This window comes from Elephas maximus, chromosome 4 (genome assembly GCF_024166365.1).
Source record: "Elephas maximus indicus isolate mEleMax1 chromosome 4, mEleMax1 primary haplotype, whole genome shotgun sequence".
In the NCBI taxonomy this organism is placed as follows: domain Eukaryota; kingdom Metazoa; phylum Chordata; class Mammalia; order Proboscidea; family Elephantidae; genus Elephas; species Elephas maximus.
Window position 1 is genome coordinate 84,593,409 of NC_064822.1, and position 23,856 is coordinate 84,617,264.

The 23,856-nt window shown below is 37.5% G+C and overlaps 1 protein-coding gene across 29 annotated transcripts in view; it reads right to left on the bottom strand.

Annotated features, from left to right (window-relative positions):
* Window positions 1–23,856, bottom strand: part of LMNTD1 (lamin tail domain containing 1) — a 504,435-nt gene that overhangs the window by 401,905 nt on the left and 78,674 nt on the right. For 21 of the 29 annotated variants that reach the window (XM_049882672.1, XM_049882674.1, XM_049882668.1 and 18 more), the window contains one exon: window positions 4,619–4,682. The exons of the other annotated variants lie outside the window; for them this stretch is intronic. The gene's annotated coding sequence lies outside the window, so the exon portion shown is untranslated. The remainder of the gene's footprint in view (window positions 1–4,618; window positions 4,683–23,856) is intronic. 29 annotated transcript variants of the gene reach the window in all.

Genomic DNA, 23,856 nt, shown 5'->3' on the forward strand with positions numbered 1-23,856 from the left:
CAGAGTTCTACCAAACTTTCAGAGAAAACACCACTATGGCTAAAGGTATTTCAGAGCATAGAAAAGGATGGAATACTCCCAAACTCATTCTATAAAGCCACCATATCCCTGACACCAAAACCAGGTAAAGACACCACAAGAAAAGAAAATGACAGGTGTATATCCCTCATCAACTTAAATGCAAAAATCCTCAACAAAATTCTGGCCAATAGAATTCAACAACATATCAACAAAAATAATTCACCATGACCAAGTGGGATTCATACCAGGTATGCAGGGATGGTTCAACATTAGAAAAACAATTCATGTAATCCACCACATAAATAAAAGACAAGAATCACATGATTTTATCAATTGATGCAGGGAAGGCATTTGACAAAGTTCGACTTCCATTCATGATTAAAACTCTCAGCAAAATAGGAATAGAAGGAAAATTCCTCAACATAATAAACGGTATTTATACAAAGCCAACAGCCAACATCACCCTAAACAGAAAGAGCCTGAAAGCATTCCCACTGAGATCAGGAACCAGACAAGGATGCCCTTTATCACCGCTCTTATTCAACATTGTGTTGGAGGTCCTAGCCAGAGTAATTAGGCTAGATAAAGAAATAAAGGGCATCCAGATAGGCAAGGAAAAAGTAAAAGCATCTCTACTTGCAGATGACATGATCTTATACATAGAAAACTCTAAGGAATCCTCCAGAAAACTACTGAAACTAATAGAAGAGTTCAGCAGAGTTATTGGGATACAAGATAAACATACAAAAATCAGTTGGATTCCTCTACACCAACAAAAAGAACATCGAAGAGGAAATCACCAAATCAGTGCCATTTACAGTAGCCCCCAAGAAGATAAAATACTTAGGAATAAATCTTACCAGAGATGTAAAAGACTTATACAAAGAAAACTACAGTACACTTCTTCAAGAAACCAAAAGAGACCTACGTAAGTGGAAAAACAAACCTTGCTCATGGATAGGAAGACTTAACATAATAAAAATGTCTACTCTACCAAAAGCGATCTATACATTTAATGCAATTCCGATCCAAATCCCAACGACATTCTTAAATGAAATGGAGAAACAAATCACCAACTTCACATGGAAGGGAACAAGGCCCCGGATAAATAAAGCATTACTGAAAAAGAAGAACAAAGTACGAGGCCTTATTTTACCTGATTTTAGAACCTGTTATGCCGCCACAGTAGTCAAAACAGCCTGGTACCAGTACAACAACAGATACATAGACCAATGGAACAGAATTGAGAATCCAGACATAAATCCATCCACATATGAGCAGTTGATATTTGACAAAGGCCGCAAAACAGTTAAATGGGGAAAAGACAGTCTTTTTAACAAATGGTGCTGGCATAACTGGATATCCATCAGCAAAAAAAATGAAACAAGACCCATACCTCACTCCATGCACAAAAATGAGCTCAAAATGGATCAAAGACCTAAATATAAAATCTAAAATGATAAAGATCATGGAAGAAAAAATAGGGACAATGTTAGGAGCCCTAATACATGGCATGAACAGTACACAAAAAATTATTAAGAATGCAGAAGAAAATCTAGATAACTGGAGCTCCTAAAAATCAAACACCTATGCTCATCCAAAGACTTCACCAAAAGAGTAAAAAGACTACCTACAGACTGGAAAAAAGTTTTTAGCTGTGACATTTCTGATCAGCGCCTGATCTCTAAAATCTACTTGATACTGCAAAAACTCAACTACAAAAAGGCAAATAACCCAATTAAAAAATGGGCATAAGATATGAATAGGCACTTCACTAAAGAAGACATTCAGGTAGCTAACAGATACATGAGGAAATGTTCACGATCATTAGCCATTAGAGAAATGCAGATCAAAACTACAATGAGATTTCATCTCATTCCAACAAGGCTGGCATTAATCCAAAAAACACAAAATAATAAATGTTGGAGAGGCTGTGGAGAGATTGGAACACTGATACACTGCTGGTGGGAATGTCAAATGGTACAACCACTTTGGAAATTGATTTGGTGCTTCCTTAAAAAGCTAGAAATAGAACTACCATACAATCCAGCAATCCCACTCCTCGGAAATATCCTAGAGAAATAAGAGCCTTTACACGAACAGATATATGCACACCCATGTTCACTGAAGCGCTGTTTACAATAGCAAAAAGATGGAAGCAACCAAGGTGCCCATCAATGGATGAATGGATAAATAAATTATGGTGTATTCACATAATGAAATACTACACATCGATAAAGAACAGTGATGAATCTATGAAACATTTCATAACATGGAGGAATCTGGAAGGCATTATGCTGAGTGAAATTAGTCAGTTGGAAAAGGACACTATTATAAGAACTTGAGAAATAGTTTAAACTGAGAAGAAAACATTCTTTTGTGGTTACGAAAGAGTGGAGGGAGGGAGGGTGGGAGGGGGCATTCACTAATTAGATAGTAGATAAGAACTACTTTAGGTGAAGGGAAAGACAGCACACAATACAGGGAAGGTCAGCACAATTGGACTAAACCAAAAGCAAAGAAGTTTCCTGAATAAACTGAATGTTTCAAAGGCCAGCGTAGCAGGGGCAGGGGTCTGGGGACCATGGTTTCAGGGGACATCTAAGTCCATTGGCATAATAAAATCTATTAAGAATATATTTTGCATCCCACTTTGAAGAGTGGCGTCTGGGGTCTTAAACACTAGCAAGCAGCCATCTAAGATGCATCAAATGGTCTCAACCCACCTGGATCAAAGGAGAATGAAGAACACCAAGGACACAAAGCAATTACAAGGCCAAGAGACAGAAAGGGCCACATGAACCAGAGACTACATCATCCTGAGACCAGAAAAACCAGATGGTGCCTGGCTACAACCGATGGCTGCCCTGACAGAGAACACAACAGAGAACCCCTGAGGGAGCAGGAGAGCAGTGGGATGCAGACCCCAAATTCTCATCAAAAGACCAGACTTAATGGTCTGACCGAGAGTAGAAAGACCCTGGTTGTCTTGGCCCCCAGACCCTCTGTTGGCCCAAGACAGGAACCATTCCAGAAGCCAACTCTTCAGATGTGGAATGGACTGGACAATGGGTTGGAGAGGGATGCTGGTAAGGAGTGAGCTTCTTGGATCAGGTGGACACTTGAGACTATGTTGGCATCTCCTGCCTGGAGGGGAGATGAGAGGGTATACAGGGTTAGAAGCTGGCGAAATGGACACGAAAAGAGAGAGTGGAGGGAGGGAGTGGGCTGTCTCATTAGGGGGAGAGTAATTGGGAGTATGTAGCAAGGTGTTTTTAGCAAGGTGTATATAAGTTTTTGTGTGAGAGACTGACTTGATTTGTAAACTTTCACTTAAAGCACAATAAAAATTATAAAAATAAAAGAACATATTCTTTATATATATATTATATATATATTAAAATATTGGAAAGTGAAAAAAAAAACAGAGCTTACAAAAAGCTCCAGATGGAAGCTCACTGGTTTCTTTCCCAAATTATGTTCAAAAGAATAATAGTTCTGTGTGAAATATTATATTTTATCTTACATATAAAATGTAGTATCATTTTTACCATATTTAAACATATCATCTCCCATTTTTATTTGACTTTGGAAACACTTTTATATGTAATATATAAAATGTTTCCAAAGTCAAATAAATATGGGATATGGTATATTTAAATTTTAAAAAAGTTAAACTTGTTTCTTTTCTGTAGTGTGCTCAGAACTTTTAATTTGCTAATATGCACTGTGAACCTCTAAGATAGGGACATAGTATGCAGAATTTTCCAAAATTTATTCTCGTTCTCTGTCTCTCTCAACGTATCACAATCTTGTATTCCATGGAATATACTGTGGGAAATTCTGGTCTGTTACGTGCATCTAAGTAAAGTTTTCTTCTCCTTAGCTATCACAAAGCCTAAAATAACTTAATTATTTTTTCCCAAGAAATCTCTCATTTTCCCCTAACCAACAAACTTCCATAGAATTAGGTCTAGCTTAACAGTTTCCAGAAGTCGATCTGTTGAAATCTCACTCAGAGTTATTATCTCTTTAAGATCAGTAGAGAAATTTTGAAAGGGGCATTACCATAAGATTTCAAATGAACTTATTCTTGCTTGGAACTACTAATATGCTAATTTTGTACGTATACTAGTTCTTATTCTGGCCAGAGATGAGTTTGCCAGCTCTTTCCAATATCTTACATATTCTATATCTTATCTCAGCCCCTGAATTCAGTTTGCTCTTGTGCCATTTCACTCTACCCTTTTCAAGCTTTGGTAAGAAGGCCTGGTGACTCCCAAGTAACAGGACTCAGCACGACAATCTACTGCTTTTGACTCTGTTAACATTTTAATTATTCAATAATTGTTTATTGAATATCTACCGTGGTTCTAAGAGTTATATGATGTATAAGAGTTACAAAGACAAGTAAGACATGGCCCCTCCTCCAAAAAAGCTCACAGTCCTGTGGAAGAGTCAGATGCTTTATCCAACACAAGACTGGTATATGGCCAGTTGGTTAAACAAAAAAGTCTATTAAAATGGAGAGCCATAACACATAAATAATGTAAATGTTTCATTTTAACTTAAAACACTTAAATATAAATTCACTCACCAAACTGTAGATATAGGGTCAAGGTCTTTCCTTTGATTGTTGACTGGAATTTTGCAAGGTCTTTCTGTAAGGAATAACACATCATCTAGAATGTCTAGTTTCATTTATTTACAATGGTGTAAGAATTTAACAACGCTGTAGAGGTAGAATAATATTGAAGTGTTTTGGATTTTTGTGAATTTTTCCTCAGTCTTTTACAGTTGTCTTGATCTGACAGCACTTTTTAAAGTATTTAATATTCATAGTCTTTCCAAAGCATTCAAAAAAGTTTCCAAGAATTTTCTTCCATTTCACATTTAATATTTCATCGATTTCATAATATTTCATTAAATTATATGTTTTAAAATATCAAGTACAATTGACAATCCGGTTTGAGTACAAGCATGGCCAACTCTTCATAAGCACACAACCCACCTGCAGTGTGTTATGGATTGAATTGTGTCCCCCCCAAAATATGTGTTGTAATTCCTAACCCTTAACGGCCGCTAACCAAAGGGTCGGAGGTTCAAATCCACCAGGTGCTCCTTGGAAACTCTATGGGGCAGTTCTACTCTGTCCTATAGGGTCGCTATGAGTCGGAATCGACTCGACAGCACTGGATTACGCCTGTGGTTATAATCCCATTTGGGAATGGGTTGTCTTTATTATATTAATGAGGAAGGATTAGTGTAGGATGTGTCTTGAGTCAATCTATTGAGATATAAAAGACATTAAACAAGCATGGGGAAAGTACATGAGGGAAGAGAGATGCCAAGCCACAGGAAGATTGCCTAGAAGCAGAAGCTCAGAAGAGACAAGGACCTTCTTCCAGAGCCTACAAAGACAGAAAGCCTTCCCCTAGAGCCGGCATCCTGAATTTGGACTTCTGGCCTCCTAAACTGTGAGAAAATAAATTTCTGTTTCTTAAAGCCACCCATTTGTGGTAGCAACACTGGATAACTAAGACAGAGTGAACCAAGGACATGAGCACATAAGAGAGAGACCGCCCAGCTGTGAACATTCAGTGTGCCTGGGTTCTCTATCAGTATATTTCACAGATGGAATGGAATGTTCTCATTAATCTGGCAGGTCACTTAAGGGAACTACTCATATTATTGCAATACAATATTGTAAGTGGTTTAAGAAAAATTTATGCAAAGTGTTATGGTATATCTTAAAAGATCCTTCACTGTTACCCAGTGTGAGTGCTGTTTTGTTTTTTTTTTCTTGCTCCTTTTTTCATCTTTATTTTTGGAATAGGCAATATAATTGCATAGTTTAAAATGTAAGAAGGTAAAGAGTAGAAAGTATTTTTTATACCCTTGTCTGACACCCTGGTACCCAGGTCCCTTTACCAGAGGCAACCATCATTACTAGTTCTTTCTGTAATGATTTTTTCTATGAATATTAAAAACATATAGGTTTTATTGTATTGTTTTTTCAATGCAAAATGTTAGCATAATACTTCTGCCACTTCTAGGATGAGTTCTGACATCCTCCTTTACTCTCTGGGAGATAGAATGCTCATCAGGCAGGTCAAGGAACTTGTCAAATGCTCTGTGCTCAGCTGACTAAGGCTTCCAGCAGATGGCCGGATTATGTTCCCATTAGTGCTGTATCTTGATTCTGTGCCAGTTTTGTAATCTATACCAAGAATACATCATCTGTTTCCTCCCTCAGGCCAGTTCAACAAAATTTCTGTCTCTTTTGTCCATTTTAAAGCTGTCTAGTATACATTTCAAGCCAGATTCAGAAGAGGGTATGGAACGAGGGATATCATTGCTAATGTCAGATGGATCTTGGCTGAAAGCAGAGAATACAAGAAAGATGTTTACCTGTGTTTTATTGACTATGCATATGCATCAGACTGTGTGGATCATAACAAATTATGGATAACATTGCGAAGAATGGGAATTCCAGAACACTTAATTGTGCTCATGAGGAACCTGTACATAGACCAAGAGGCAGTCCTTAGAAGAGAACAAGAGGATACTGCATGGTTTAAAATCAGGAAAGGTGTGCATCAGGGTTGTATCTTTTCACCATACTTATTCAATCTGTATGTTGAGCAAATTTTCTGAGAAGCTGGACTATGTGAAGAAGAATGGGGCATCAGGATTGGTGGAAGACTCATTAACAACTTGCGATACGCGGATGACGACACAGCCTTCCTTAATGATATCAAAGAGGACTTGAAGCACTTACTGATGAAGATCAAAGACTACAGCCTTCAGTATAGATTTCACCTTACACCTCAACATAAAGAACACAAAAATCCTCACAGGTGGACCAATAAGCAATATCATGATGGAGAAAACATTGACGTTATCAAGGATTTCATTTCACTTGGATCCACAATCAATATACATGGAAGCAGCAGTCAAGAAATCAAATGACTTATTGCATTGGGCAGATCTCCTGCAAAAGTCCTCTTTAAGGTGTTAAAAAGAAAAAATGTCCCTTTGAGGACTAAGGTGTGTCTGACTGAAGCCATGTACTTTCGCTTCCCTCATATGTATGTGAGAGCTGGACGATAAATAAGGAAGACCAAACAGGAAATGATACCTTTGAATTATGGTGTTGGTGAAGAATATTGAATATACCATAGACTGCCAGAAGAACAAACAAATCTGTCTTGGAAGAAGTACAGCCAGGGTGTTCCTTGGAAGCCAGGATGGCAAGACTTTATCTCCCATACTTTTGACATGTTATCAGGAGGGACCTAACCCTGGAGAAGGATATCATGCTTGGTAAGGTAGAGGGTCAGTAAAAAAGAGGAAGACCCTCAACAAGATGAATTGACATGGTGGCGGCAACAATGGGCTCAAACATTGGAATGATTGTGAGGATGGCACAGGACCAGACAGTGTTTCCTTCTGTTGTATATAGAGTGGCTATGAGTTGAAACCAAATAGACGGCACCTAACAACAAGTATATATTTTGTGGATTTTCCTAAATGTGTATCCTCTTAACGTATTGTACTATTCTACTTTCCCTCCTAGGAGATATTCGTGTATTTGGTACACTGGATAAGCTATTTCATGAAAATATTCTCACCAAGTCTTGGTGTTCCCCACAAGATTATACATGTTGCAACAGGTATTTGTTTTCTTTAAAACCCATGTGCTTTGCCTTTGTATGGGTATTTGAATTTCTACTTAATATTTTCAGTCTCCTCTATTTTCTCACAGTAATCACTAAGAAGTTCCCTCAGTCTAATTTTTCTTTCCGAATTCCATCTGCTTCCCCTCAAGGTAATCAGCATCATGGATTTATCTGGGTGTTTGCTTCCTCTACATTTACAGTATAGAGACTCTTAGATAGGTCAGCTAACCTCTGGAAAACATATTTGTTCTTCCCCATACTTGCAATATGCATGTCACCCTAGTCTAGAGTCTATCATTCCAGGATATTAAGTCATGGTCCAGGTACCTAAATCCCTTTCATCAACACTAACTGCATTGTCAGTAGTTCCCTTCCCAGAGATTCCTCTATCTTCAAATGTCCCACTGCAGTGAAAAAGAAACAATGGAAACATGACCTAGACTTTCCCAGTTTACTGCCTAAGAATTCACAATTCCTAAAGATGTTTCCCTAATCATTTGTCAGTGTTCTTCTGCTCTTCAGGAATGAAAAATCTGCTAATTTGCCAGCTTCACTAATTAATTCATTAATTTATCCAACAAATGTTTATTTAGTGTCCATGGCCTGGATTTTTAAAAGTTAATAAAATACTACATCATTATAATGTCTATAATTCAAATTGATAAGTGTTATTCAAAACTATATTCCAAATGATCTGGAAGCATCTAACCCTGGTGGGTAGCAGAGTAGTGGAGACAAGTGAGAAGGTTTCCCAGAAGAGAAAAGCTGAGATTTTAAAATAAGTAGGATTCTTCCATGCAGGCAAGGGAGAAAAGTATACACATGCAGAGGGTTTTGTGGAAAAGCATGAAGGTGTGAACACACAGGTCATAATTGAGGTACAGATCAGTGTAAGAGATGGCAAAACCTAAACCAGGGTAGCATCAGTGGTAATTAAGAAGTCCATACAGAGTTGGGAGACAGTTTACAGACAGAATTTACAGACTTCATTGACGATTATTGTTGTGTGCCGTTGAGTCGATTCTAACTCACAGCAACCCAAAAGAACAAAGTAGAACTGCCCCATAATTTCTGAGGCTGTAATCTTTATGGGAGCAGATTGCCAGTTCTTTTGTCCCATGGAGCCACTGGTGGGTTTGAACTGGCAACCATTCAGTTAGCAGCCAAGCTCTTAACAATTGCACCACCAGGGCTCCTTTCATTTTCCATTAGGATACGGGAAATAAGAGAAGGTAGGAATCAAGAATGACTCTGGGCAGACTGATGGATGGTGAAGACACTGAGATGAGGAATTCAAGAGGTGGAACAGGTTTGGGTGTTTTACTGGAAATAAAGAATTTAATTTTACACATATAATTTTGAGGTGGTTGTAGGCTATTCAGGTAGAGGTGTCCTATAAGCTGTGAGAAGCGTCAGTGTGAGTCTCGCCAGGAGAGAGGTCTGAGCAGAATATAGGCATGGGCAATTGTTAAGGTTATAGGAGTGATATCTGCCGTGGATTGAGAAATTAATGAGAGGTAAATAAATGGAATGTCTTGTCATAAACACTCTTTCAAATAAGCAATAAAATTGAGAACTTTTTCTTAATCCATTGATTGGTCTTATACAGCAATAGTAAAAGTAATAGAAAACATTAGTACTAGAAACACAACCTTGTTGTTAGGTACTGTCAGGTTTTTAGGGTACTGTCAGGTCAGCTCCGACTCATACCGACCCTGTGGGCAACAGAACAAAACACTGCCCAGTCCTGCACCATCCTCACAATTGTTGCTATGTTTGAGCCCATTGTTGTTGCCACTGTGTGAATCCATCTCATTAAGAGTCTTCCACTTTTTCTCTGACCCTCTACTTTACCAAGCATGATGTCCTTTTCCAGGGACTGATCCCTCCTGATAATGTGTCCAAAGTATGTGAGATGAAGTCTTGCTATCCTTGCTTATAACAAGAATAGTAATTTAAAATAGTAACCATAACAGAAAAATAATAAAATAGTAACAGAAAAAATATATATATCACAATATAATATACGGTTGTCCTTTAGGATCAAGAACACCACCTCTAGCACACTAGTTCTGAATCATTCTTTTCAACCTTTTTTGGCAATATCTCATCAGACCCTCTCTGGAAATTAGACAAAGGCTAAAATAAATGACACTTCAGACACTTCCAACTGAACTGACCCAATCTTTGTATCCACCCACTAATTGAAATATTGCTATTACCAGGGCTCCTTTAGTTGGATATTTCTTTTGGATATTATTAATGCTAAGGGATGATGGGGAAAATGTGACAAATGATTCCTTATTATTAACAGACTATTCAATTTACCATTAGTTGGTTGCGAAAGTTTTTTTTGTTGTTATTTAGCATTTTGAGTTTCTCATTGAATTCAACATGAAATAAGGAAGTTCAGTATGTCCTCAATATGTCACTCTATTAGCTAGAAATAGAATCACTCTCTTTTCAAATATTTTAACCAATTATAAAGTGGCCTAATCCATGAAGATAAAAAAAAAATTAAGAAACAAACAAGTGTTTCTGAAAATTCCAACTCAGACACCAAAAACTATATATGAGAGAAGTAATTCAGGGAAAGTGGAATTGCGAGAGGCTGTGTCCAAAACGAACAGGCCTCTATTTCAGGAGGGAAGCACATTGCAGGGAGGGGCTGCTCTGAAGGAAGGTTCCTTAGGTTCAGTTCAGGCTCTCCAGGAAAATTGCCAGGGGTGCGATAGAAAGCTAAGCTTTCAGACTTCTTCCATTTCCCTGCCATTTTTAAGGGCAAACCAGACCGCTTGAACCTTTTGATCACACTATTTCTACCCCCACGTTCATTTATAGAATGAAAACTGAAGACATTTGAATAAAAGTTATATGAGTGCAGAAACATTATTTAATTTAAAATTTTATCCCTAGTTTAGTACCTAGATCAGTACCTGGCCCATTGTAGCTGTTCAAACATTTGTTAAATTAAATGAGGACATTTTGTTATCTATGCCAATTCCATTATCAGACTTTGATTATCATAAGAAGCACTTTCCCATGTCTCTCTTGCAAGCTTATATTGGAATCCACCCCCGCCCCCAACACAAAACAAACCAATTACTGTCAATTTTGACTCATAGCAACCCTGTAGGACAGAGTAGAACTGCCCCATGGGGTTTCCAGGGAGCAGCTGGTGAATTCGAACTGCTGACTTTTTGGCTAGCAGCTGAGCTCTTAACCTCTTCACCACCAGGGCTCCAGGAGGAGTGAAAGATCATCAGTGAACACAGCAACAGCTATTAGTTAGATGAGCAATTCTTCCTCCGGTCTACCCTATTAAGAGGCACAGCAATGCCTTTGTGTTCTTCGGAATTTTAAGGAAAATCACATAAAAACATAGACTTAACAGATGTGTATGTTGGAAAGATGTTCCTTTGATACAGCAGTGATGATAGAAAAAAAAAGCAGTCATATATTGCAAGTTCTGATTCAATATACTGATTTTCTAAAGCAGCTAATAAATTCTGGGCAAGGCAGAATGCTGATCCAGTTTTTTTTTTTTTTTTTTATTAACTTTTATTGAGCTTCAAGTGAACGTTTACAAATCAAGTCAGACTGTCACATGTAAGTTTCTATACACCTTACTCTGTACTCCCACTTGCTCTCCCCCTAATGAGTCAGCCCTTCCAGTCTCTCCTTTCATGACAATTTTGCCAGCTTCCAACTCTCTCTATCCTCCCATCCCCGCTCCAGACAGGAGATGCCAACACAGTCTCAACTGTCCACCTGATATAATTAGCTCACTCTTCATCAGCATCTCTCTCCCCCCCGCTGACCAGTCCCTTTCGTGTCTGATGAGTTGTCTTCGGGAATGGTTCCTGACCTGTGCCAACAGAAGGTTTGGGGACCATGACCGCCGGGATTCCTCTAGTCTCAGTCAGACCATTAAGTATGGTCTTTTTATGAGAATTTGGGGTCTGCATCCCACTGATCTCCTGCTCCCTCAGGGGTTCTCTGTTGTGCTCCCTGTCAGGGCAGTCGCTGATCCAGTTTTATTTTGCTTCACACAACTTTAGTCAATTGTAGGCAATTTTTTGGGTCTATTTAGGATAGAGGTCATGTTTATACTATACACTAATCTTCCCTCCTTACTTCCTTCTTCATAGTATCTTCTCTCCCTCAGAGATCACTTATTTATCACCTACCATATGTTAGGTCTTGGAACCATAAAGGCAAATACTATTTAGACCCTTCCCTCAAAATACCTTATAAACCAATGCAGTAAATCAACAGCGATAGTAACTGCAAAGTGTGCTGTGCTTGCACATAGAAAAGGCATGTAACACAGACTTCTCTAAGGAGGTAGCACATAGGCTGAGTATTGAATGACATGTAGAGTGAGCCAAAGAAGCAGCATGTGCAAAGGCACGGAATCAACAGAGACCATGGCACTTTCAGAAGGCTGCAAGTCCTTCTTTAAAGATGGACATAAATAATGTGAGATGAGTCAAAGAGGTAGGCAGGACTGGATCAGGTCACTAAGTCTCTGTGCCACTCTAAGCTGTTTAACCTGAAGCCTCTAGATAGGCATTGAAACATTTTAATTGAAAACCATGTTTCCACGATTGGAAGATTTATCTGACAATTCAATTGAAAATACACTGAAGACAGGGCAAGAATGGAGGCAGCGAGACAGATTAGGAGAAGCTGTTGCACTACTTTAGAAAAGACATGATACCTGTACTACAGTACAGTAGTCCCCCTTTATCTGCAGGGCATATGTTCCAAGACCCCCAGTGGATGCCTGAAACAGCAGATAATACTGAACACTATATATATTATGTTTTTTTCCTCTATTTACATACCTATGATAAAGCTTAATTTATAAATTTGGCACAGTAAGAGATTAATAACAATAATAATAAAATGGAACAATTATAACAATATAATAAAAGTTATGTGAATGTCAATATATCTTATTGTACTCTACTCACCTTTCTTGTGATGATGTGAAATGAGGTGAGTTTTTTTCTTTCCTTATTAAATTGAGAACTTTTATCTTTTCACTTAAAGGAAGCACTTTATGGCTTCTCGTTAGCACATCCGAATTGCCAGCATCACCCCTCTTGCGCTTTGGGGCTATTATTAAGTAAAATAAAGGTTACTTGAACACAAACGCTGTGATACCACAACAGTTGATCTGATAACCCAGACGGCCACTCAGTGACTAATGGGCGAGTAGTGTATACAGTGTGGAGATGCTGACAAGGGAATGGTTCATGTCCCCGGCGTGACAGCGAGAGATTTCATCACACTACTTAGAAACTTATGAATTGTTTATTTCGAGAATTTTCCATTAAATGTTTTAGGACTGCAGTTGACCACAATAACTGAAACCACAGAAAGCGCAACTGAGGATAAGAGGGGACTACTGTATTAATGGAAACCCTGGTGGCCTAGTGGCTAAGAGCTACGACTGCTAACCAAAAGGTTGGCAGTTCAAATCCACCAGGTGCTCTCTTTAAACTGTACAGGGCAGTTCTACTCTGTCCTGTAGAGATGCCATTAGTCAGAATTGACTGGACAGCAATGGGTTTGTTTGTTTGTTTGTTGGTACTGTATTAGCAGAAAGGACATTTAGTTTAAAGCATTATAACCGGTTATGAGGAGATTATCACAATCCTCCTGGGAAACAATGATCCTATCCTGTGACAGTAGAGATGCAACAGGAGTGAATTTAAGAGATCTGATCTCTCTCAATTTCTATACAACATGCCCATTACTTTGAATTTCTCCTTCGAATCTAAGTACGTGTGAATAAATCTGCTGGCTTTCTCATTCCTTGAACTGGGTAAAAACTGTCTAATGCCATTTTCATTTATAGTTCCTCCAAGTTAAAACCTAAATAGAAGGACATTTTTTAATAATTTATTTTTGTTGTCATTGTTGAGAATATACACAGCAGAACATACACCAATCCAATAATTTCTACTTATACAGTTCAGTGACATCGATTACATTCTTTGAGTTATGCAACCACTCTCACCCTCCGTTTCCAAGTTGTTTGTCCCCCATTAACATAAACTCATTGCTCCCTAAATTTCCTATCTAATCTTTTGAGTTGCTATTGTCAGTTTGATCCAATATATAGATAGATCTTAAAAGAGCACAATGCTCAATGCAGACATTCTTTACTAGTTAAGCTAAGCTATCGCTTGGTTTTAAGAAGATTTCAGGGGATACTTTCGGTTAAAGATTTAAAGATTGTCTCAGGGCAATAGTTCCAGGGGTTCATCCAGCCTCCATGGCTCCATCCAGCCTCCATGGCTCCAGAATGTCTGAATTCCATGATAATTTGAAATTCTGTTCTTCATTTTACCCGTTTTGATCAAGATTCTTCTACAAAATCTTTGATCAAAATGTTTGGTAATGGTAACAAGCTCTTCTGGTCTTATGGCAAAGGAAGCAGTTGTTCATAAAGGCAATTAGCCACACATTACATTTCCGCCTCCTATTTTCTTTTATTCTTCCAGACTCTCCTTCCTCTGTTGCTTTAGGCAGAGACCAACTGTACCTTGAATAGCCACTTGCAAGCTTTTGAAGAACCCAAGCACTACACAATGAACTAGGAGGTAGAACAGAAGAACTAAACATGGTATTAGGCCAATTAACTGTGAGGTCCCATGAAACCACAACTCTAAACCTCCAAACCAAGGAACCAAATCCCATGAGGTGTTTGCTTGTCCATAAGCAGTCTTAGCAGCTACTCTTTTTGTTGTTGTTTTTGTCATTGTTGTAAAAATGTCTGTCATGGATTGGGCTGTGTCCCCCAAAAATATGTGTCAACTTGGTTAGGTCATGATTCCCAGTACTGTATGATTGTCTGCCATTTTGTCATCTGATATGACTTCCCTATGTGTTGTAAATTCTATCACTATGATGTTAATGAGATGGATTAGCAGCAGTTATATTGATTAGATCTACAAGATTAGATAGTGTCTTAAGCCAATTGTTTTTGAGATATAAAAGAGAGAGAAGCAAGCAGAGATACAGTGGGACCTCATACCAACAAGAAGGCAACGCCAAGAGCACATTGCATCTTTTGGACACAAGGTTCCTGAGCTGAGAAGCTCCTTGACCAGAGGAAGATTGGGGACAAGGACCTTCCTCCAGAGCCAACAGAGAGAGAAAGCCTCCCCTGGAGCAGACGCCCTGAATTTGGACTTCTAGCCTACTAGAGCATGAGAGAATAAATTTCTCTTTGTTAAAGCCATCCACTTGTGGTATTTCTGTTATAGCAGCACTAGATAAACTAAGACAATATCTATCACATAACTTTTGCCAATTCAACTTTTTACAAGTTTACAACTTATTGACAGCAATTACATTAATCAGCTGTGCAATCCTGCCCTTAATATAATCTTTCTATCACTAAAAAAAAATCATTATAAACCAAAATTCAGTACTCCATAAGCAATGATCCTTCCCCTCCTTTCTCCCTCCATCCCACCTCTGATAACCACTAATAAACTTTGGTCTCTACATGTTTACCTGTTCTTATCTTTTTATATAAGTGAGGTCAAAGAATATTTGTCCTTTCGTGATTTATTTCACACAGTGTAATGTATTCGAGCTCCGTCCATATTGTAGCATGTATCAAGACTTTATTTCTCTTAGTGGCTGAGTAGTATTCCATTGTATGTATGTACCACATTTTATTTATAAATTCATCCATTGATGGGCATCTAGGTTGTTTCCACCTTTGGCTATTGTGAATAGTACTGCAATGAACATTGGTGTACAAGTTCTCTGTTTCAGTCTCTGCTTTCAAGTCCTTCAGGTATATACCTAAGAGTAGAATTGCTGGAACATATGGTAGTTCTATTTTTAGTTTTTTGAGGAACTACCACACTGTTTTCTACAAGGCTATACCATTTTACATTCCCACCAGCAATGACTAAGGGTTCCAATTTCCCCCATGTCTTTGCTAACACTTATTATTTTCTGGGTTTTTTTGTTTGTTTATCTTAGCCATCCAAGTGGGAGTGAAATGGTATCTCACTGTAGTTTTGATTTGCAGCTTTCTGATGGCTAATGATGTTGAGCATCTTTTCATGTATTTGGTGGCCATTTGAATGTCCTCTTTGGTGGCTTGTCTATTCAAGCCCTTCGCTCATTTTACGATTAGGTTATTTGTATTTTTGTTGGATGCAGGAAAAGTATTTGACTAAATTCAACACCTTTCTTGATGAAAACCCTCAAGAATATTGGAATAGAAGGGAAGTTCCTCAATATGACTCAGGGCATATATGAAAAGCAAAGAGCTAACATACTTAATGAAGAAATATTGAGAGTTTTCCCCTTGAAATTGGGAAGGATAGAAGGGTGCTCACTCTCACCATTTTCTTTTAGTACTGTATTAGAAGCCCTAGCCAGAGCAATAAGGCAAGAAAAAGAAATAAAAGGTATTCAGATTGGAAAAGAAGTAACACGATCTCTATTCAGGCATGCTCTCACTGAAGGCTTTGAGTACTTGCTCTTCTTCCTTTCCCCAGTTATCTTTCTGGCATGCTCCCTCACCTCCTTCAGGTCCTTGCTTTCCCATATCACTTTATTTAAAAGTAAAATACCTCTCTGTCATGGGTTACATTGTATCCCCCCCAACAAAAGTTATGCTGAAGTCCTGACCCTCCCCCACCCATATCTGTGAATGTGATTTTATTTGGAAATAGGGTCTTTCTAGGTGTAATCATGTTAAGACGAGGTCATTAGGGTGAGCCCTAGTCCAGTATGACTGGTGTCTTTGTAAGAAGAAGAGAAGAGGCAGATTAAGATACACAGGGAGGACACCATGTGAGGAAAGAGGCAGAGATTAGACTAATGCACCTACAAGTCAAGGAATACCAATTGCTGCTGACAATACCAGAAGCAAAGAGAAGGCATGGAACAAATTCTCCTCTAGAGTCTTCAGAGACAGCATGGGCCTGCCAACATCTTTAAGATTTCTATCCTCCAGAACAGAGCACAAATTTGTCATTTTGAGCCATCCAGTTTGTGTTAACTTATTATGGCAGCAATAGGAAACTAACACACCCTCAGCAGACCCTTCTCAATTTATATCTTCCATAACATTCATCACTATCTAACAAACTTAATGTTTTACTTATCTTGTTTACTGTTCATTATGTCTCCCACAACTAGAAATTAAATTCCATGACAACAGGAAATTTTGAATGTTTTGCTTTATCTTTAGTACCTAGAACAGTGACAGATGTGATAGAAACTCAGCGACTATTTTCTGAATGAATATCTGCTAGTTTAGGAAGACTGTCAATCATGGTATTCCAAAGATTTAACTAATGGACCAGCACAATTGTTACCATAGAAAGAATACTGTCACTTGTTTCCCCCCCCCGCCCCCCCCATCAGGAAGCTTTTGGCAAAGACAGATATAATGTGAACTATTTCCATCACCACAGAATTTTGTATAAGGCACATAATCTGAGCTTGTTTTATAATATTTATAGTCAATATTTAACTGACAATTATTATCAAACTGTTTTAAATTCCTTTAGCATAATATTAGACCTGAGTTTATTCATAACTGCAACTTTCTGTTCTATTTGGTAAAAGAAAATGCCCATTGCTCATTACTATTAAGTGAAGGAGGTTTTTACTGAAAGTGAATAGATTGCCCTCAGCTTTGTAGCTAGACATGTTAGGGTCTACACTTGAAGGTGACCGTATCAACCAAACCATCCATCACAGTCGATAATACAACTAAGTTATTGGGGGATGCATTCGAAGACTCTTCTTTAATGGTCACCATTTTTGAAAAATTTTTATTATTGCTTCATTTTGCAAGTAATACATAAATATTTGCTCATTGTAAAAAGAAAAACACCAATTCAGACGTAGATGGAATTAAAAAGAGCAAGTCTACCTTCACCCTTCTCCCCAATTCCACTCCCCTCCTCAGAAGTAACAAATGTCAGCAGTTTGCCAAGTATTATTCCATACCCTTTTCTATGCATTTACACAAATACACACATCCAGAGTTTAAGTTTGTTGTTGTTAGGTGCTGTTGAGTCGGTTCTGACTCATAGCAACCCTGCACAACAGAATGAATTATTGCCCGATCCTGCGCTGTTATCACAATCGTTGCTATGTTTAGCCCATTGTTGCAGCCACTGTGTCAATCCATCTCATCAATCCATCCATCCTCTTTTTTGCTGACCCTCTACTTTACCAAGCATGATATAACGTTTTGTGAAATGCTATTTTTAACTAACTGTGTCTTGGACATGTTTCTATGTCAATGTATACAGAGTTCGGTAATCACATGTTTAGGTTTATCCTATTGTCTTGGATTAATTATCAATGCTGTTCACTTCACTATCAAAAGTAGCCTAGTTTGGAAAACAAATTATATGGTCCTTTAATACAGAACTACCTGATTCCAATTAATAAATTTATAGCAGTCTATAAAACCGTAATTTCTGTCATCATTACTCTATAAGTGAACATTTAGATATTACCTTTTTTGGTGTCACAAATAATGGTGTAATAGACATCTACATTCATTTATCTTTTTGCATGTGTGTGATTATTCCTATAGGATAAATTCTGTAAGTCCAGTTGTGAGGTTAAAGGCTATATACATTTAAAAATTTTATATACTGGCAGTTTGTTCTCTAAGAAGCTAGATAGCTTTATACTTCCATTACTAGCACCCATATTCCCATACCCTCACCAACTCTATATATTATACTTTTTTGCCAATTCAGTGGGCAAAAATCACATATCATTCTTGTTTAATTTACATTTCACAGATTATAATTGTGACTGGCTTTTTAATATTACTTCATATTGTACATTTTTCTATCGGGTTGAGTTTTTCTTATCAATTTGTACATGTTTGTATTAATATAATATAAAAGTTTTAAAATTTTCTCCCAGTATATCACTCTATTTTTCCAATAGCATGGAAAACAAATGTGCCAATACCACAGCTACACCCACCAATTTTTTTTATTCTCCAAAAATGATTAAAAGATATATAACTCAAAGCATGAACACAGGGTCAAACTTTCTTATCTTCCCAAGTATGCATGTATGTGTGTGTATGTATATACTTTATGAACAATGGGCAGGTATGGGCTGCCACTGGATTTAAGTCATTTTATTTGTATATACAATTTCCTCAAATTTTTACATTAATTCTTTATTTTTTCAAAAATAAATGTTTTATTTACAATTTTGAGTACAAAAAACAAATATTTACTGAATAGAAATCACTCTAGCTCCTACACATAAAATCTCATCTCTAGAGAAAGTAAAACTTAATCAGACTCTTGCATTTTTTACTCTTTGACGACATCTGCTAATTTTATCTCCAACAAATTTCATCAGGGTTGAGTTAACTTTCACCTCGAGGTCACAAATAGATTGCATTTATGTCATCCTATCACAGAAATGACACCTGGAGTGTTACTCATCTCATTCCTTCAATAACTCATGAAAAAATGGAGATAGCAAGCTTCCTCACCTGGAGGAAATGTTTAATGATTTCCAGAGGGATAGAGCACAAGTAATAATAAAGTTATTCAGTATTCTGTAGGCAAAAAGATTTCCCGAAATTTTTTCTCAAGTGAATATATGCTGTTTGCTACAGTTCATTGTCAAAAAACTTTTCTTTGCTGGTTGTATGAAAAAGCTATTTAATAAAATATTGTCTTTTCTCTAATAAACCCACTATTTATTAATTAACAAAAATTAAAAATAAGAATAGAAACAACAGCAGCAGGAACTCTAAAAGATGAATACACCATCTTTTTAATCAGATATAATAAGCTTTGTGTTTTATCAAAATCCTATCGCAGCTAACGAGAGGCATTAAAGTTAGATTTTAGTATTTAATTAAAACTGGATTCACTTTGAATCTAACAAGGCCTCATCGTTTCCACACACCACTCCCTTTAACAGGCTGTGCAAAGGCCAAACCTGTGCTGTTTACATGAGTCCATAGAACAGCAACTGGAAATAATTGATCTTTCCCTCTTCGGGTCAACTTAATAAAAAAAAAAAAAAAAGGTGTGGTAAATTAGCTGAATGGAAATTTTCAGGCATAATTTATCTTTATACACACCCAGACATATTCTCAAACGAAGCTTTGAAATTATTAAATGAATATTCTTTTTATGATTAATCCACACCTCTATACACTCTGCATAAGGATCACCTGCACACATTTATGACATTCTTCATACTTCCAAGATAACCCTTCACAAGGATTCACTAATGACAGTCTAAATGTGAGGAATAAAATCTCGTTTTCCTGCCATTTGAGTCTGTACAACTGTTATAATTTCCCTCGGCTCAGATTCAAGTTGTAATTATTGTATTAGCTGAGACTGGAAAAGGAACATCTTGCTGGCTCATTTCTCTGAGTATCTCAAAGCATTTCATCATAGCAGGAGCTTTGAATGGTTATCAGGGTCCGTCTTTAAAAGACTTGAGTGCAATTTTTTAAAATGCAAAAGACCTTATTCTTTATCCCTCAGAATAATAAAGCATTAGTTATGTACCACTCCGCTGAAACGCCAATTTGCTAGAACTCAGTTTGCACTTTGCCGGGTTTGATCGTTATTTCTAGAATGCAGTTGTTGCAAAAATAAATCAATCACAGATTTTAAAATAGATATTGATTCGAGGGCTTTTAATAGTCTATAATGAAGGTGGAAATATGGCATCCTTGATCGGTTTTCTCCACAATTTATTAATAGCTGTCTTTTGAAACTGAAATGAGTAGAGTGAATGGTTTTTCCCATCTGCCATCTGCTGATGCTGAGAGAGGAAATGTTCTAATGCTGCCCTTCATCTATGACAATGACTGAGCCTGTTAATCATGTAAGCAAATCAGCTTACCATCACTGCCCCCAGTGAATCCATACAAGGGCTTTGGAACTGGACAAAACTGGATTAAATTTCAACTCTGCCACTTATTAATTATGCAGCCTCAGCAAATTACCTCCACTCTCCAAGTCTCATAAAAATGGAGATAATAATACTTACCTCATAAGCTATAATGAGAATAAAATAAGTGTTCAGCAGGGCGCCTGGAACTGTTTAAGCATTTAAAAAATGATGATATTATTGTCATGTCTTTTCTTTGGTGGATTCTTTTGCAATAAATGATGGTAATCCTTCATCTTTTTCAAAACCATGGTAGAAAGTTCTCTTTTATACCAACTCGCATATATAAAATCAGAAAAAAAATTAAAGTCCAACTGACTAGGGGGTCGTTTGAAATCAGCACTTTTATACATTGTTGGTCAAAGCGTATGTGGGTATACTCCTTCTGAAAAGCAACTGGCAAAATATATCAACAGTCTTGACTATGTTTATATACTTTAGGTCAGTATTTCCTTTCCTAATAATCTATCTATCCGAAGAATTAGTCACCTAAAGTTTAGTCACCTAGTGTTTAGGTGTTCACTGAAGAAATATATATAATACCAAAAGTCAGAATCAACTTATATATCCACTAGTTATGAACTTGGGAAACCTTGATGGCGAACTGGTTAAGAGCTACAGCTGCTAACCAAAAGGTCGACAGTTTGAATCTACCAGGTGCTCCTTGGAAACCATATGGGGCAGTTCTACTCTGTCCTATAGGGTCGCTATGAGTCGGATATCGACTCAACAGCAGTGGGTTTGGTTATGAACTATTCTACAAAAACAGGCACAAAAGAAATACAACTAAAACTCTAGACATTATACTAAAATAAAGATAAGGAGATTCTGTAAGGTGGAGAGAAGGCAGACTGGCTATGGACCTTGGGACTTGAGGAAAGACATAGCAGTAAGTGCCTGGGTTTTCTTTTTGCTGGAGAAGCAGTTAATGTGTAAATCCTGATGGGCACAGACAAAACCAAACAAAAAGCCCCAAGAAGAGCCAGTTCCAACCAAAGAACTAGGAAAGGAGCAGCCTAACAATACAGAAAACTTTCAGACAATAACCACTCCTACCCCATAGTGGTTAAGTGCTCAGCTGCTAACAGAGAGGTTGGTGACTTGAACCCACCTCTCGCTCTGTGGGAGAAAGATGTGATGGTCTGCTTCTGTAAAGATTTACAGGCTTGGAGTCCTATGGGGCAGTTCTACTCTGTCCCATAGGGTTGCTATGAGTCAGAATTGACTAGACAACAATGGGTTTGGTTTGGTTTTTAGTTACCCCAATGGAGTGCTGCAGAAAAAACTGCAACTCCACTCCCATCCCTATCAGTAAAACCTGAACGGGGAATACCCGCCAGGGTGGTGTTAGTAGCATAGTGGTAAGCCAGGACTTTCATCCCTGGCTGACGGTAATAAGCCTCCCTACACTACAGTGTCAGTAGAGATCATAGAGGGAGCCTGGACTTCAACTCCTACCTGACAGTAAGGAGACAGCCCTCTGCCTTTCCACTGGGATGTGTCAGTGGAGGCCATGTGGACTTCCATTCCCACTTAGTCATGACGAAGCACTCTTCCTCTAACAGTATTGGTGGGGCAGTAATGAGGCACCCCTTCCTCTCCCAGCCAGGACTATGTTATTGGTGCCCTAGATGGAGCCTGAACTACTATTCCCACCCATCAGTTATGACAGCCCCCCACTCCCAAACACCGAGGGTGTCAACAGAGGCTGAGAGGAGAATCTGGATTTCCACACCTACCTGGCAGTAAAGAGGTTACTATCTACCCCTCTTTCTGCCAGAGAAGTATCAGAGAAAGCCTCCCAAAATGAAAGATTTAAATAAGATTTAGTCTTATAACACTCTAAATGTCCAGGATATAATCAAAAGTTATTCATCATACCAAGAATTAGAAAAATCTCAAATGAGAAAAGACAGCAACACTGAGGTGGCACAGATGTTGGAATTATCTGACAATAGTTTTAAAGCGGTCATCATTAAAATACTTCAACAATTATGAACATGCTTGAAACAAATTAAAAAAATAGAAAGTGTCAGCAAAGAAACAGAAGATATAAATAAGAACCAAATGGAAATTTTATAGCTGAAAAATATAACAACAAACAAAAACTCAATGTATAAGTTCAACAGAAGAATGGAGAAGTCAGAAAAAAGTAAACTTTAAGATAGGTCAATAGAAATATTCTAATCTGAACAACAGATAGAAAATGGACAAAAAAAAAAAAAAAAAAACCCATGAACAGAGTCTCATAGACCTGTGGGACTATAACAAAAGATCTAATATTTATGTGATCAGGGCCTCAGAAGGAGAGAAAAAAGAGGGTAGAGCTGAAAAGCATTCAAAATAAATAATGGCTGAAAATTTCCTAAATTTGGCAAAAGGCAAGAGTCTCTGCAAACCCTGAATGGGATAAATCTAAAGAATTCCACAGCAAGAGACATCATATTCAAACTTTTGAAAACTAAATAGAAAGAAAAAGTCTTGAAAGCAGAGAGAGACAAATGACACCTTACCTACAGGAGAAAAACAATTCCAATTATAGGATATTTCTCATCAAAAACCATGAAGGTTGGAAAGAAGTGGCACAACCCTTTTCAAGTACTAACAGAAGAGATCTGTCAATTCAGAATTCTACATCCAGCAAAAACATCCTTCAGTAATGAAATCAAGACATTATCAGATAAAGGAAACTAAGAGAATTTGTTACAGCAGACCTAACTTAAAAAAATTAAAGGAAGCTCTTGAAACAGAAACTAAATAATAAAACTATGTATTTTGGAACATCAGGAAGGAAGAAAGAACAACGGAAAGAGACTTTTCTTCTTCAATTTTCTAAATTATGTTTTACTGTTGACATGAAAATGATAGCACCAATGTGTAAAAATATATGTAAAATATGTGCACAAAAAACAGGCAAAACTCACTCTTTGAGGTTTGTATTACCCTGATACGAAAACCTGACCAAGGTATCACAAAAAAAGAAAACTAGAGACCAATATCTTCTATGATACTAAAATTCTCAACAAAATATTACCTAACCAAACCTACCAACATATAAAAAGGATTATATGCCATGAACAACTAGGAATACAAGGTTGAGCTAACAAAAAAACAATTGGTGTTACACACCATATTAATAGAATAAAGGACAAAAAAATCACATCATCTAATTAGACAGATAAAAAGTTTTTGA